Genomic DNA, 12831 nt, shown 5'->3' with positions numbered 1-12831 from the left:
TTTATTATTATTATAATTTGTTTAATAGAAGAAACATAATTACAAACAATTTTGTACAAAGACTATTAAATTATAAAGTGTAAGATATGTAAAGGTTCAAAAATCAAGTGGTACTTCGAAAAGTTGACCACTAAATTGCTTTTTCAACTCGTGTCCTCGTGAGTGAATGCAATTTGTATAAATGACATATAATATACTTTATATCGTATCAGCATTATTCAATAAATAAATTCAAACTCTTAAAAATTTATATAATAAAAAATGTGAAGCATGTCATATTTTTTTTTAATTAACTATATAAATATATAGTTGTTCAATAATTTAAAATTCAACGAAAAAAAAAAAATAAAACGGAAAAAAAAAGAAAGAAAAAAAAAGATAAAAGAAAAGACTGTTTTTAACTTAGGAAATTTATAAGGAAATATGATAAAAACTTGTAGTTTTTCGTCACTTTATTATAATAGAAACTGACTAATCATAGAAAAAAATAATAGATCAACGTTTTTCAATCTATGATATACAAGAATAATATGTGGATAATTTATATATAAATTTATATAATATTTTATAAAAAAAATAATGGATTTTACAATTAAAATTTTTACTTTGATAATACTGAATGAATTTCAGTTGTGAAAAAGTCTATTGATTTATAACAGAATTATTAATAAAATCTAATTAAAAAAATACTGATTTATATAATATACAATGAACTCTATTAATTTATATATTATAAATATTTGAATTGATACAATTATAAATAAATATGTTGAATCACATAACAAAAAGATTGAGAATTACTGATTTATATAATCAATTAATATTTTTTGCCAACAATTTTTATGATAATTTTGACTCTTTTAAAAAAGAGGGCCCATCAAAATTTTTTCAATTTGATAAAAGTATAGAGAACCGATTGAACAATGCTGTTACGATACAAGCATATATTTATGTGCATAATATATTTATATTGTATGCATACCGCATACAAAGAGTGCACTCTCTTTTTTCCGCACAGCGTTAGTTTAATTGGTGACATCTCAGTAGAGAATGTTATCAGTGGCGACGTTTGTTTCAAGTAGCCAAGAAAAGAGGATCATTGTATAGCTTAGTGTATTATAATTCGCGTAGCCACACCCTGGTTTTATCGAACCCTTGACTGTTTCATTATCGTTCGATATGCAAGCAATGGAACGCCGGATACCATTCTTTAATTAAATATTTATTTTTATTTTTTTCAATTTAAACATTCTAAAATTCTGCTGCTTTCAGTTCCATTTTTGCAACATTTTATGGTTTATCGTTTATTGTAATAGAATAATTGAGATGTACAAGTATTATTATCCACTTCTTATATAAAAACACTCTTTACGTAAAAAAATGTTGTTAGAGAAGTAATTCCTTCCAAATAATTGATACCAAAACATCATTTGAGAAAACATTATGGATAATAATATATTGATTTATATCCTTAAGATTTTTCAGATCTTCATTTTTCTACAAAAGAATAACAAAAAGATAAAATATAAGTATTGCAATAATTTTTTATTATGAACGGTGATATTTATTTGAAATTATTATAAATTGTTGAAAAATATGGAAAATATTATAACATATTATAGTATATTAAAGAAATAATACTGTGATAAAATGCATATTTTGTTATACAGATGCAAGCTCTCAAGAAAAAAATGTACAATTAGACTTATAAAAAATTAAAGTCTTTATCTTTGAAGAAATTGTGTTCTCCAAGATAATTTTATATAAGATTCGCCAGAAATTTTTCTGCTAAAATAAAATGTTTCGACGGTGTCCGGCTTTCCTCGATATTCCTAATTTTTAGTAATAATGATGAAAACACGCCCGGATATGCGTAATATCATTAATATATTACGTGAAAGCACACTGCCGCAATTTTGTATGATTAACTATTGTTATATATATCTATATCTACATATTATGCTACGTATACATTAATTGAAATTTGAATACAATTGATACGTGTTTGACGAAAGATTCCAGGTTATAAAATTTGACGACTTTGCATCCTTTCCAAGCGTTTTCGGTTCGTTCAATCTGGGAAGAAATCTATTTGAAACGAGAGAAAAGCATTAAAAGTGCAATCTTAATGGAATACATTATTAGATGGTAATTACAAAATAAATTTTTACAATAATATAAATATTTTGAATAATATATTACACTAAATCCAATAATTTTTATTTCAGAACTAATAAAACAGTTTTTCAATGTTTTTTGAATTTTTTTTTGTAATATTCAAATAAGTTATAATTAATAAAATAAGAAAAATTTTAAAAAATTAATATAATTTTATACCATAAAGTAATATTTAATTACTTTTATAAAATTGACAATATAATTATATTGGAAATTATTAAAAATGATTGTGATACATAGATTGAAAATTAAGAGAGAGAAGTTAATGAAAGAAACAAATTGTTTCTTCAATCCTCTATATTATTCTTTGATTAAATTACAATTCTATAATGTTTTGTATTTTTCGCAGGATCATATGAATACATATGAAAGATTATAAAATGATCATGCACAAAGTGATCGAATGCTTAACAGATTGATCAACCGAAAGCAGAATTTGACAATCAGTTCTAAATCAATTCAGAAGATGTTTCATTTCTTCAGAATCCAATAATTTGTATCTAATAAAAAAATATTTTGGCCTGGAGATTCTTCGAAAGACGTTGTATCGTTATTAAAGGATATTCTTTTCGATTGAAATTGAGCGGATGAACTAAGTCCAAATGAATAATAGATCTCGTAGTCTCCTCTATTTTTTCGATTCCTTTTTGCTAATCGTAAGTTACCTTCTTCGATCGATTTCTTTTTTTCCCACTGTAAGAGGAGCCATCGAATAATTTCTCAAAGTGAAGAAATGAAAAATCGTGAAAAAAAATGAAGAAGTTTATATATATTATATGATTTTCGATAGCTCACAACGAAATTTCTGGGAAAGAAGAGAATAAAAAAAATTGAATTAGGATTCATTTTGAAATTATGCATAAGCGACACGACGAGAAGAAGAGAATAAAAGAGAAGAGTGAAGAATAATGATAAAACTAAATAGTATAGACAGGAAAATAAAAAAGAAAAGAAAAAAAAGAAAAAAACGAAGCAAGAGTCGTAATATTGATGTAAAAAATTAATTTTTTATCGTGCTAATACCTGATTCTGATCGTGTTTCATCGAATAACAAATAATCATGATTAACTAATATTTCTTTGGACGAATTTCTGCGTGTAAAGAAAAAAGAATAATTCAGCGGCTTGTATTTTCTATCGTGATACATGATCTTTGAGCAATTTTATTCTTCTTTACGATAATCCTGCGATATTTTATAGGCCAATTATTTTGATAAGCTCAATAATCTTCTCTTGGAAAGGAGAAATGCGTTTATCTTGCTATATAAATATATATATACACAATTCACTGAAACAGAACCGTCGAATTTTTATTGAAAAAATGAAACGGAAAGAAAAAAATAGAATTAGAAGAAAAGAAAGATCTGACAATTATATAATCAAATATAATGATTTTTAATCTGTATATATATTTTATATTTATACTTCTTATGTTGAACAAAATATTGAGAATTCAAAAATTATATATTTCAAAAAATTTGAAATATATTATATAATATATTGAAGATTACTAGTAGTTTATATAATATAGTATAATTATAATTTATAAATTTATTTTTTTAGGTTAAGAAGAATGAAAAAAAAAGCTAAAAAAAAAAAGAAGAAGAAAACGAAAGTTTTTTAATTTAAAATAAAAAAAATAAAGAACTTTTAATATTTATCGTTGAAAAAAGAAAGAAAAGATATATTTGTATTTTATATATTTCATTGCACTTTGGCTTAATAATTAATGAAATAGAATGATATCTTCAGAAAACTTAATATTAGTATTGAATACGATGTTTAATCTTCAAATCGTAAGAAAAATATCGAAGAAACAGATTTTTAAACAAATAAATCGACGGTTCTGAACACAATGAGATAAAAAAAGTTTCAACGAAATCTCTTCATACTAATTTAAGATTAAGAATACGTAATCAATGATTCATGGGTACCAGTATCGTTTCTGATTTCTCAGTATATACATCTTTATAATCATCAAATTCTAGCGCTAATGTATATTGAATTATATATATACGATGGACCATGTTTGTCATACTGAAACATTTCTAAAAAAAAAAAACCAAAAAAAAATATATATGTATATGTGTGAGAAAAAAAAAGAGAAAAAGAAATGTGAAAGTTTTTCCATGATTTTTCTATAATTTAGAAGCATAAAATAGCTATTATGGGTTTTTTCTTCATTGCATCCCAAAAGAAAAAAAGATTATTACATTTTTTAAAGAGGAAAACTGCAAAAAAAGAAAAATAATGCAGGAATAAGTATAATTATGATTTTAAATTTAATTAGCTCATATCATATACTTTAAAGCTCTTTTTAAAAAATCTCGAATCGTCACGGGGTTTATTCTGAAATATTTTTAATATAAAATATTTTTTTTTATCTTTCAATGCATTTTAAACAATCAATTTAACTTAATTTTTTTTGATAATTCATTTGTAATCTTCATTTTCTCATTTCAATCTGTAAACTTAATTGAACAAAAATGATAAAAATTGTTAAACATTTGAAAATCAGTTTAAAGATACTTGCATTATATAACAAGATAAAAAAAATAAAAATTTAATGATTTAACATTTATAAAAAAATGATTTAACATTTTTTCTAAATATATTTTTTATCTTGAAATCTTTCTATGGATAGTCCAAAGTCAAAGAGATATGCTCCAAAAAAATTCTAAGAAGAAGAATGGAAGTTAATGAAAGATGAAAAAGAAAATAACTTAATGAACCTCGAGACGATTCTTTTAACCAACATGGCTACGATTTTTATCTTTCTTTTGTCTTTCATTCTTTCGAAAGCCGACGATGATCTTCAATGACAAAAAAAAGAGATACAACTTAGTGGCAGAAGTCTCGCGCGAATCTCAGAAAGTAGCCGTGAAAAGGATGAAGAGAAGCAAAGAAAATATTTGAATTCCTCGAAACTGTCGTTCACCATGACGTAGACGTAGAAACGACGAACTTCATACTTTTACGTATCCAGTGCTCAATAATTCCAAAACGAAGCAGTCACTCAAATAGTAAATAGTTGGCCAATAGTCAAGTTGATCTGTAAGAAACAATGAGATATATATATATGTGTATATATATATATATATATATATATATATATATATATATACATATACATGTATATATATATATATATATACATATACATGTATATATATATATATATATATATCAAAATTTATAGATCAATGAATTAATTATATATGTAGAAAAGAAGACAATGAAGATGATTAAAAAGAGAGCAAGCACAAGAACTTTTGTCTTTTTCTGAGTTTGATATCTTGATCTCAGAAATTTCAATTTGAGGGACAAAATGTTTTCTTTTCATCGTGAAGAAGAAAAAAAGAGAAGAAGAAAACAGAAAAAAGAAAATGATGATAATGATAATTATAAAAGAAAATGATGATGATGATAATGAAAGAAGATTAGGAGGAAAGATTGATAAAAACCTGTAAATAAGTAGAATTTCATTCATCACGTATGTATCTATTTGGATTTGATCTTTGGTCACGAATATGCGCGACAATTCTATTCAAAAAAAAATGAGAAAAAAATATATATATATATAATATAAATACACAGATAACAAATAAATGATAGACACACATACCAGGATCGAAACTGGCTGTCCTGGGGCCACGTTATATTCTCTTTAATTCATGGTCTACAGTTTTGAAGACCATCGATAGGTCCCAGAACTGGATACGACCGTGCATAATGTAGTTCTTCAGAAGAATATAGCTTCGTATGAATTGTGAATGTAGAAAGACACTTATACCTCTGAGAATAGCTGCGAATACATATCTCAATTCAGAATTCATTCTATCTAATGAGAATGAATAGAGATGGAAATAGTATGGTGGCAAGTAGATTGTGGGCCCTCCCTTGATATTATATATAATTTCTAATTTTGCAGATCTTAAGGTAAATCAATTCTCAAATCAATTTCCTTTTTCCTTCTTTTATTCCAATAATTTATTCTTATTAGAATGGAAATGAAATAATAGAATAAAATCCATATCTTTTAAGTTATATAGAGTTATGTTAATATAGAGAATAATAATGAAATTTTATTTGTAATCTTTTATTTGTTTGAAAATTTTTAGTTGTTTGGAAGAAAATGAATTAAAATATATTAAAACAGGGCTCGCTAAATCTGGAAAATTTAAATGCAAAGCTAATCAACGCTGTTCTACGCTTGATCGTTTCCATCCTTCATCGAGCAGGGGCATAATTAGATCATAGATTTTATCCTAAAGCTTTCATCGTCCTACATATCATATAGAGAAAGAGAGATTCTTTGTTTCTATAATAGAAAAATGGGCCTATGAAGGAAATTCTTAAGATTCAATGAAATACATGATAAAGAAATGATAAGAAAAAAAAAAGAAAAAGAATTATATGAATAGAAATTTGAAACAAAAGAAAAAGAAAAAAAGGGCCTCTAGTATTTGATAGGAAAACGAACCGCGTTTCAAAACAAACGAGTAACACGCTTTTTAGGTTTAGATGCAACTTCGACCTAGTTCTCAAAAATGTAACTAGAAAGCACTATTTAATATGTATCCTGAAATTTTTTCCATTCCCTTAATTATCACAATTCATGTTCTTATGTCTTAATATATTTAAAAATTTATTATTATTAATAATTTATATACATTTATAACATATTTATTGAGATTGTTTCATGAAAACTTTTAATTTCATTTCATAATTCTTTTTATTTTATTTTAAAAAAAATTAATAATATTTAATTCATAATAAAGCAAAATATTACTATATCGATAATCTTAATAATGAAGAGATAATGAAGGGAAAAGATCTGATATAGCTCATTGAATCATTCAATTCAGTTTTCCAACATATCCATCTTATGACCTCGTATTTTCATATGACATCAATATATATGACGCATTCTCATTTATTGATTAATAAATTATTTTCATAGCCAATTGATCTATTTCGATCATTGTGCTATTAATCGATATTTACTATTATAAAATATAAATAATCGGATTCTTTTTTTTCTTTTGTTTTTTTTCCCCCATATTTTTTGTGAACTTGAATACTTTTATATAAAGAAACTTCATGGTACGAATGTGAAACATTTGTTAACCCTTTCACATGAGGGTTTGTTTTTTTTCTAACTATCATTTATCAAAATACTTCTATTACTTTCGAATTGTTTGACAATAATCATGACTGATAAATATTTAGAAAGATAATTATCGAAGAATTTCACAAGAAAAAAATACTGATAAAATGAAAAAAAAAATAGGAATACTAATAAAAGTTGAGTATTAATTATTATTAAAGTATATTCAGATTATAACTGAATCACGTGTGAAGGGGTGGAACACTGAGATAAAATTATATTTCTGATGGTTTTATGTAATTCCAAAATAATCGACAATTTTGTAATGTTTTTTATTATGATTTATACAAATTAATATTTCATAGAAATCTTTATATGTAAACGTGTACATACAATCAGTACTTAGATCATTGAATTTTCATATATAATATCACTGTCAATCATTGTCAAATGAAAAGAGAAAATGGAAGAATACGATTATTTAAGGAAGAGCCTGTGAAATATATGTGGAAGAATAATTGCAATTCACTTGTTGTATCATACACTTTAATTGGAGAAATCTGTTGCGTGTTAGTTAATGTTATTCATAGAATATTCTATCATTAGAAAAAAACGATAATATACTTTAAGTTCATTCTAGATGAAACTGCAATTTACAATTTGATTTGATCAAAGATTGGTTTAACAATGCAGTTAACAAGAATTCAAGAAAGCTTTTTAAATCCTAGTCTTTAAGTTCTTGTTAAATGTAATTCAACATGCAATCAATTTCTCCAAAATATACTTTAAGATTTATGAAGAATGATTGAGAAACGATAATAGAAATAAATAAAAAGCATGAGAGATAAGTGTATATGTGAAAGTATGAAATGAATAAAATAAAAGACAAAATGACGATACGAAGAAGCCAGGCGATTTAAAATCGCTAAGAGAATTGAAAATTCTAAGTCTATAAATATATTTACAAAATCAAGTGCATCGTATTGTTATGTGGAAGAGTAGAAGATGAATGACAGAGCGAAATAATAAAAAGAATAAAAAAAAGCAATGATTGAAAGAAAATGAATGAAAGTATGAAAGATTATACGAATGAAAGAAAAATGATTAAGATGACTTCAGGATATAAATAGTATAATAGATAACAAGAATCTAGAAATTATAAATATTAATTTTAAAAGAAAGGAGAGAGAAATTAGCAAAGATAATGCGAAATGAGAAAAAGAAAGAAAATAAGGCAGTTATACGAACAAATGAGAGATGGCTGTTATATCAGTATTTGCATATAGCTAAGGAAAGCAAAAAAATAAAAAAAACGCAATTTAGAAGTATATAATAAAATAAATCGATTGATTCGAATTTAGATTCCAAGAATTGATCGAAACTATTGAATGATTCAAAAGAATGCGTGTGTATGTATGTATGTGCGTGTGTGTATGTGTATATGTGTGTATGTATGTATGCGTATATGCATAAAAATATGAATGAATCAATAAAAAAAAGAAAGATTGAAATGTAGGTTTTATATATATATATAAATTATATATATAAAACGGAGAGAAGAAAACAACTATCGTTGATCGCTATATTAGGCAAGTAGATATAGATATATAAATATTATATTAAAGAATATATAGTAGCGTGTCAGTATAACAATTTGTAAATGTGCGTCGCGGTACGTTTATATTAAAAATGCATTGACACTCATGCAAACCAGAAAAAAATCAACTATGAGAAAAAAAAACATCGATAAAAATGTGAACTATATAGAAAAATAATTGATGGATGTTGGTAGTGGATGTTTTGTATATGACAATGTCAATTGTAAATGCATTCGGCTTTTTTCTAAACTTTTATTTTTTCTAAAAATATTTTTCTAACACTTGAAGATCTTATTTGAATTATATTATGTTCGCCAAATCGAATTGAATATAAACAAAACCATATGATCAAAATTTAGAGAAATCAAAATCGGCTACAATTCTAAGATATAAAATAAAAAATTTACTTTTTTTGCAACATATTTACAGAATAATTTGTAGTAAAATATATATAATGTAATAAAAGAAAAAGTATAAATTGTTTTTAAGATAAATATTTATAAAATTCATCAATTGCGATAACATTAATTGAAATATATAATCATTAATTGAAATCATATCATATGATTTGATATATTTATTTCTGGCGACTCGATTTGATAAATATAATAAAATATAAATCTACCCATTCGTTTTCAACAGAAGATTTACCAGATGTACAAATTAATTCGTGATCTTTTTTTTTTCATAAATTTAATGCTTGTTTACAAAAAAATAAAATATAATTTAATTTAATTTCTATATATTTAGATTAGAAAAATTTCTAGCATTGTAATATAATAATATCATTTATAATTTAATATGTCGTTTATCAAATAAAATCATAAGATTATGTTATTAAAATTATAAAATTATTAATTTAGATTTTGTTTTGCTAATGATAGAAATTTTTAAAATTCAATGATTTTCAAAAATCTAAATATAACGAATATAAACTTGAATTTAAAATAAAATTATTTAATTAATTAATTATAAAAACTACGAATTAATTTATACTTAATTTATATAATATATCTATATATATTATTAAGAATATTTTTAAAAATATTATTTTTAGATTAAAAATGTAACATGTCAAATGTTTTTTTTTTTTTTATAATAAAGCTTGATAAAGCCGAATGCAATCAATGAAAATATCAATAAAAATATAATACATGAATATATGTGAAATAACATCAAAACCAAATAGAATTTCCTGCAATATAATAGTTTATATTAATTATGAAAATTTTTTATACTTAGAAAGTATAAATACATTCTTCGCTATTTTCGCGTCATGCGTATTCATTTGTTGAGTTTGTTTTAAGGTCTGCATCGTAACAAATATTCTCGCGATAAAAAATAGGGACAAAATGAAAAATCACTATGAAATAAGTAAACAATCTGTTTCGTCCTATATTACATTCAGTATCAGCATTAAGTATAAATTTACGAATTAGCAAGCCAAACACGACGGATATAAGAGAATTTTCGCTTTTGAGGACTGACTTTTTTTATGTCATTCTAAATAAATAATAATTATAATTATAAAAATAATGATAATAATAATAATAATAATATCAATAATGATATAAAAAATAATAAATAAAGATGTGCGTTTGAATTGCTAATAATAATAATAAATAAATAATAATAATAATAATAATAATAATATATTTTAAGGCATGTTTTCATCCTGCGTGTTTGGCCAAGATTTTCTATTGTTTGATTGTTTGATGAAAATGATTATTTGTATCGTGACATTGTTGATCTCAATGACGATCGATGTTCATTGAAATGATAATTGATTAAGAATTGAAATGATTACCAATTGATAATATGATAATAGTAGGATCAAGAAAAAATATCGAGCTTTTACATTCGAACATCCATTTACAAGTGATTATTTAGATTTTTTTTTTAAATTTTGTAGTATAAACTAAGATTTGTGTAAAGAAAAATAATAGATACTGGAATTCTTTAAGATATTAAATATTATTATGAAGAATAAACATGAATATCTATATTAAGTACATGAAATAAATAAAAATTAATTCGAGTGTGAAGGCTTAATTAGTAATTAATTGGAAATTGGAAATTACGTTTTATTTTCATTTAATTTCAACGTGAAATCTGCCAACATAATCGATAATAACATGAAAAAAAAAATAACAATTGATAAATTTAAAACTAAAATATATTATATAACAATATAAATCATTATTATTCTCAGTGACATAAATAATTACTAAAAATAGAATTATCGATTCTAAAAATTTTCAGCGTATATTTTTTATTATAATCATTATTTTTACTATCGATAATAGATTGGCAGTCAATGCACTAAATGTGATGCTTGATAGTGAATCAATGACTCTCATGCAAATAATAATAAAAAAAAAATCATAAAAAATAAGATTCTAATATCATCATATTTTGATGATAATTTAGACAAAGTTAAGTCCATATAAATTCAAGAGAAAGGATCGACGATATATGTGATTGTCAGTCGAATTATAAATCAACAGTAGACATATCGTAGAACATGACTATTTCAAAGAGATAGTATTACCGTTGTTTCGTTGATAATTTTTATAGATTTTATTGTACCGTGACCGCATCGCGTGCTCTTGCTAAACATTCATTTAATTGCTAAAAAGTAAAAATAAACAATTAACTTATTAACAAACAGCATCACCGATAAATTTGTTAAATATCTATAATAACCCAATATTGTTTTGTTTGTCAAAAATTTTATAGTTTCTTATTTATCAAAATATTTAGAAATGCAACGCTTCTGGAAAATAATTCAAAAGTTTAATAGAGTTTATAGTAAAATATCTAGGAAATCTTTTCCACAATTTAAAAGAAAATTAATATTTCCTGTTTTTCTAATTAATCTTAACATTAAATTGTTTAATATTTTATATTTAACATTTAATAAAAATTTATATTAATTATGGAATTAAAAAAAATAATAAAAATCAAATATGGATTTTAATTAAATATTTTATATTAATTTTTTTTATATTAGAGATTTATATACAGATGTAATTATTTTATAAAATTATTTTAGGAAATTGAATGATTCAAAAAATAGAACAAATATCTCTATTTACTAAATAAAAATAATATATATATATATATATATATATATATAAATTGATATAATTATTAGACAGAATTAATAATCTAAAAAATATAAATTCTCTAGGAAAATCAATATCGATCTTTTGAAATTTACAAATAAAATTTTTAAATTTTATGTTTTCTATAATACTTAAAAATAATCTTGGAAGTTCCACGAGACGCGGCCATATTTAACTAGCACTATTTTTCTAAGTTGCAAAGCATAATAAATAATGTTATATTATCGTTATTACACATTCAATGAATCAAATCACCAGAAATAAAATCACATGATCAAAATCTAGGGAAATCAGGGTCAACAATTTTTATGTAAAATAGAAAGCTATTTTTTTCACATATTAATTCATTCACAAAATTATTCATTATTAATGTTATAATTACATTAACATTAACACAAACATTAAAACAACGAACATAAATTGTTGAAATAAAAATTGTTAAATAATTCATTTTCAAAAAATAATCAATACTTGTAGATGTTCAATGAATATTTTAAATTATTCATATGAACTAATAATACTAATATTTTATTACTTAATTTATAGTACATGATTTACTTTGTTTCAGATGATTTGATCCTGTGAATGATGTATAATATATATTATATTGTATATTAATATTTTAACTAGCCGAATATGTAATTATGAGATAATGTTCAAACATAGTAAATGAACTGCATTAATGCTGCATATAAATATGTAGATATCTTTGCAATATCAACTATCAACTAAATCGTGCCGGTTTGCACTTGAGATCAGTGCATGCGCGCACTGCGACGCATTTATTAGCCTGATAATTAAAATTGAAATAAAAGCAA

General features: G+C 23.5%; 1 protein-coding gene across 13 annotated transcripts in view; it reads left to right on the top strand.

The window, feature by feature from the left end:
- Nucleotides 1-6604, top strand: part of LOC409836 (rho GTPase-activating protein 100F) — a 52220-nt gene extending 45616 nt beyond the window's left edge. For 8 of the 13 annotated variants that reach the window (XM_006559493.3, XM_006559494.3, XM_026442551.1 and 5 more), the window contains 2 exons: nucleotides 3741-5231; nucleotides 5377-5735. The gene's annotated coding sequence lies outside the window, so the exon portion shown is untranslated. Of the gene's footprint in view, nucleotides 1-2015; nucleotides 2243-2527; nucleotides 3535-3740; nucleotides 5232-5376 lie in introns of those variants that run through there. The other 5 variants (XM_006559485.3, XM_006559487.3, XM_006559483.3 and 2 more) reach the window with 5 other exon arrangements.
- The last annotated feature ends 6227 nt before the right edge of the window (nucleotides 6605-12831 follow it).

This window comes from Apis mellifera, linkage group LG8, assembly GCF_003254395.2.
Source record: "Apis mellifera strain DH4 linkage group LG8, Amel_HAv3.1, whole genome shotgun sequence".
In the NCBI taxonomy this organism is placed as follows: Eukaryota; Metazoa; Arthropoda; class Insecta; order Hymenoptera; family Apidae; genus Apis; species Apis mellifera.
The sequence above is the reverse complement of the archived record's forward strand: the minus strand, read 5'-3'. Positions and strand labels throughout refer to the sequence as shown.